Raw genomic sequence first — 5,394 nt, forward strand, 5'->3', positions numbered from 1 at the left:
TGAGACTGATTAAGGAAAACTGTTTTTTTTTAAGTTGGTGTTCAAGTTTTGAGCCCTTGAGCCAAGACTTCTAATCCTCTACAAATTTATGGGATGCAATGGAAAACTGATTTAGCACCAAAGTTCTAGGAATCAAAGATATCATAACTATGATAGTAAATAATAATTATCTTCTGCTTATACCAATACAATCTCTTCAATCAATGCATTATTACCCTATTTGAGATTGCCATGTTTGGGGTGCAAGTGGGGAAACATAATTCAGCAAAACGTAATGAAAGATCAAGACTGAGAATTGTGAGGCTGTTACATTCAAATATGTAGGAAGTCAGTTTTCTAATAACGATGATAGGTGGTCTCCTATGAACCACAGAAGGGCAGTCTAACATTGATCAAGTGAAGTTATTCTAACTACATATAACAGGAACCCACTGTGGATGAACTGCAATTTGCTTCATACAAATCCTGATCTCACGGTACTCTCACTTGGCTTGTTGCATGCCAGCCTTCTTTGGCCTTTCTCAGTTCTTGAACTTGCTCTGTTCTGTCTCCACAAAGAATCTTAATACTGTACAGCAGTCCCCCCTTATCCATGGGAGATACGTTCCAAGGCTCCCGGCAGAAGCTTGAAATCATAGCATATATATATATTTTTTATATAAAATATATTTATATGTATTTTATATATATGATATTTCATATATATTATCACAGCATATATACACATTTTATATATTTTATAAACATATCAATATCATGGCATATATATATTCATAGTATATATATGCTGTGATATATATATGCTGTGATATATATATATATTTGCTATGAAATCCATATATATATACATATATAGTATATACATATATATATACATACATAGTATATACATATATAGTATATACATATATATATGTATATACTGTGATTTCAAGCATCCACTGGGAACCTTGGAATATATATATACACACCTATAATAAAGTTTAATTTGTAAATTAGGCACCGTAGAGATTAATAGCAATAATAACACAGAAGAGTTATATAACAACATACTGTAATAAAAGTTATGTGAAGGTGGCCTCACAAGCGCATACTTGCAAAATACCTTACTGTCCTGTACTCACCCTCCTTCCCCCGATAACGTGAGACGGTAAAATGCCTACGTGATGAGAAGCACGGTGAACGGCGTGAGCGCGCCTGACGTAGGGTCAGGCTGCTGTTGACCTTCTGCTGATTCGTCAGGCGGATCCTCTGCTTCAGGAGTGCAGTGGGCGGGGAGGAACCGAAACTCGGAAAGAAAGCGAAACTGCTGTTCTCTCTCTACCTTGGCCCATCCCTCTTCAATCCTTTCCTAGCGCTTCTTCAAGGAACCGTTCTCCGACACTACCACTGGGTCTGTTTCCCTATTAATACTCTCGGAGCACTTTTCTTTCTGAACTTTCTGTCTCGGCATTACTCATACTTTCAGTAAATACTTGATTGAGGAAATAATGTTCAAAACCTGTAGGTGCTGCCGTGGTGTAAACTCCAAAAGGGTCCGAATTGTATCAAATTCATATATTGTTCGGTCTCTAGGATTTAGCATAATGTCTGGCAGCAAAGTGTTTAATGCAGTGAATGAGGGAGGGCACGAAGTGGGCAAAATATTAATATGGGCTTTTTATGGGGCGCTTGGGTGGCTCAGTGGGTTAAGCCTTGTACTTCAGCTCAGGTCATGATCTCACCATTGGTGAGTTCACACCCCGCATCGGGCTCTGGGCTGACAGCTTGGACCCCGGAGCCTGCTCCTGGTTCTTTGTCTCCCTCGCTCTCTGCCCCTCCCCCACTCATGCGCTGTCTCTCTCCGTCTCTCAAAAATGAATAAATGTTAAAAAAAATTTAAGTGGCTTTTTAGATACTTGGACTCAGTAACTTTGGGATGAAGAAGTTTGAAGATTTCGTTGTAGCACTCAGATATTACCATTTGCCTAAAATATATACCATGAATGTGGCCATAACTATGTTCGTGATATCACTTAATGCCGGACTGAAAATTGTACAGTTTGAGCACTCTTAAAAAAAAACAAAAACCTGTACTTTCTTCCTTTTTCTTTTATTGCTGCTTATCTCACAGTCCTGGTTTCCAGCTGATTTTGCCTGTTTTCTGCATGTTATTTCAGTTTCAAGATTTATTTATTCTTTCATTGATCCGATATTTATTGAACACCTACTATGTTATCCAAATTAACATAGTATTTCATAGATTGTTGTTAAGTGTATCAGTTAAGTAGGAAAGAATTATTATTATCTATAATTCCTGGAAGATCTCCTACTTCTTAGAATTCCTATGCTAAATCTATATTTAATAAGGGTCAAATTACATGACTTTGTGTAAGTCAGTTAACTTCTCAGAGAATTCATTCTATATATATAAAGAAAGAGCTGGGTAATACTGGATGAGTTTGAGATCATTTTGCGCTCTCCAGTAATGTAATTCCAGTCTATTATGTAAGCCCTGTTTTGGGTGATTTCAAATGAAAAAATAGACAGTATGAGTAGCAAAGCAAAACTGGGGTTCGGTACATACTCTTCAATTGCATTTACTACAAGACCAGGCCAAGGAAAATATAGCAAATATTCTTCTCTCAGAAAGAGAGAGGGGATACTCATAAAACATGATTGGGACATTGCAGAAACTTCAACATGTTTTTTCTTCCTCTTTATGAAAACGGTTAGCCATAAGTAGATATGCTGGGAACATGCTTTCTAGAAAGAGAACATAGAAACCCAAACCAACAGAAAATAACTGAAGAGTACTTGAAAATACAAGATGAATTCAAATCATCAGGAAGAGGCTTTAGCTTGTTATTTTGAAGAATTCTTGGAAGACTCGAAAAAGCTCATCTCTTTTTTTAATTAATTTATTTTTATTTTGAGAGGGAGAGAGAGTGCATGTATGCACGTGAGAGGAGGAGGGGCAGAGAGAGAGAAGGGAGAGAGAATCCCAAGCAGGCTCCACACTGTCAGTACAGAGCCCAGGGCGGGGCTCTGAATTCACAAACCATGAGATCATGACTGGAGCTGAAATTAAGAATCAGATGCATAACCGACTGAACCACCTAGGCACTCCAAAAGGCCATCTGTTTTTATTTATATATTTTTTATTATTTTATTTTGTTTTGTTTTTGAGAGAAAGAGAGACAGAGTGCAAGTGGGAGAGGGGCAGAGAGAGGGAGACACAGAATCTGCAGCAGGCTCCAGGCTCTGAGCTATGGGCACAGAGCCTGAGGTGGGACTCAAACTCACGGACCGTGAGAGCTTGACCTGAGCTGAAGTCAGATGTTTAACCCACTGAGCCACCCAGGCACCCAAGGCCATCTGTTTTTAAACTGAGAGGCAAGGTTTGGAGAAGAACATTTCTTGAATAGAAGTATCTTAAATGTTTCTCAGAGGAACCGAGCTCCCTGGCAAACATTTTCCAATTCAGGACCAGGAGTGATTATAGGAGAAAAGTTGCTACACCTGCTGCTAATTAAGACATACTATTCAAGTACAGGATAAAGGGAGGGCAGGACATTTGGAATGCCAAAGACATAAGTTTAAATAACTGCTTGTTCACTGATACAAGCTTTAGGAATATGGACCAGTCTGCAGGAGTGTAAGTTTGTGTTTTGAATATCTGACGGTAAAGGCATCTTCTGTAAGATCAGACCAGTTCTTAACCTAGGTAGTCCTAAAATGGAACATTCTGGTTGACACAAATAATGTAAGTATTGCTAAGTAACTATGAAGTTGAGGAAATTTGAAGCGTGTCCTTTTTGAAGTTCATAGTGTTGCTAATACATAAGAATAATATTAATAAGATATAATAATAGTGGCTAATATTTAGTGAGCATTTATTCTACAAAAGACTCTGTTCTCTATATATATGTTAATTCATCTACTCAATATTGTAGGTCCCTGAAAATACCAACCATGAGAGAATATTCGTATAATTATAAATTAGTTACATGTTCTTGGAAATTCTGAGGAATTGTAAAAGGCTAGAATGAACAAAGGAAGAATCATCACAGTTATTTGGAACATCTATGGCAATGTTTCTCCAGGAGAGGTCCCCAACAGAACCACTTGGGTGCTTAGCCCACTATAGACTTAGATTCAGATCCAGTGGCTGAGAATTAGCTTGGAAAAGAGTGTCTCATGTGATAAATAATGGATCCAAGACTTTTCACAGAATCAGGGAACTTTCTGAATGTGAAATATTCAGAGTCTGAAACAGAAATTCCTACATGAAAAGCCTGTAAGACTCAGAGAGGTGAAGAATTCAAATGTAATCATTGCCATACACATCGTGAAAATGAAGTAGTAATTGAAAATCTTTCCACAATTAAAAGCCCCATCCAAGATGGTTTGCTCAGGAGTTCTGTTGAATACTTAAGAAATAATAGGAATTCCTCAGAAGTTCTTTCAGAAAATTAAGAGTGGAGCATTTCTCACCTCATTCTCTGGAGCCAGTATTACTCAGAGAATAAAACCAGAAAAGGGGGGTGCCTGGGTGGCTTAGTTGGTTAAATGTCTGACTTCAGCTCAGGTCATGATCTCACTGTTCGTGGCTTCAAGCCCCACATCAGGCTCTGTGCTGACAGCTTGGAGCCTGGAGTTTGCTTCAGATTCTGTGTCTCCCTGTCTCTCTTCCCTCCCCTGCTCATGCTCTGTCTCTGTCTCAAAAATAAACATGAAAAAAAATTTTAATTAAAAAAAAAAAAAAAAACCAGAGAAGGATATCACAAGGAAAAACATACAAACTATCGACCAATATTCCTCAAAAATAGGAAAAAAGGAACAAATAAGTCACTGGCACTTAAATCCTTCTCTGGTTTTGCTTTCAGGAACCCCACCTAAGATAATAGTAACGTCCCAAATCTAAAAAGAACCAAGAAAGAAGAGTGGAGGAATAGGGAAAGAAGTTTTATAAGGGAAACTCCTATAAAGGACATTATTGGGCATAATTTGGGAAATTTGAAAATGTACTGGATATTAGGAAATATGGCTGTTTCAATGTTTAATTTCTTGGCTCTGATAATGATGCTGAGTTCAGCAGGAGAATGTTCCTGTTCTTAGGAGATACATGATGAAGTGTTTACAAGTGAAGCATCACTAATATCTGTAACTTATTTTCAAACGGTAAGAAAAAAAAGAGAGCAGGTGTGGAAACTGTTAATAACTTGTGATTCCAAGTGAGTAAGGTACACATATTCATTATCCTTTTGATTTTTCTGTTGATCTTTTTTTGGTACAGCAGCTTTGGCAAACAGGTGGTCGTTTCTCATAGTTAAAAAGTAGACTTACCTAAATTTCCTCTCCTAGCTGTTTACCAGAGATATGAAAACTTATGTCCACATAAAAAACTATACA

Source organism: Panthera pardus, unplaced genomic scaffold, assembly GCF_024362965.1.
Source record: "Panthera pardus isolate Hobbes unplaced genomic scaffold, ASM2436296v1 HiC_scaffold_8, whole genome shotgun sequence".
NCBI lineage: Eukaryota > Metazoa > Chordata > Mammalia > Carnivora > Felidae > Panthera > Panthera pardus.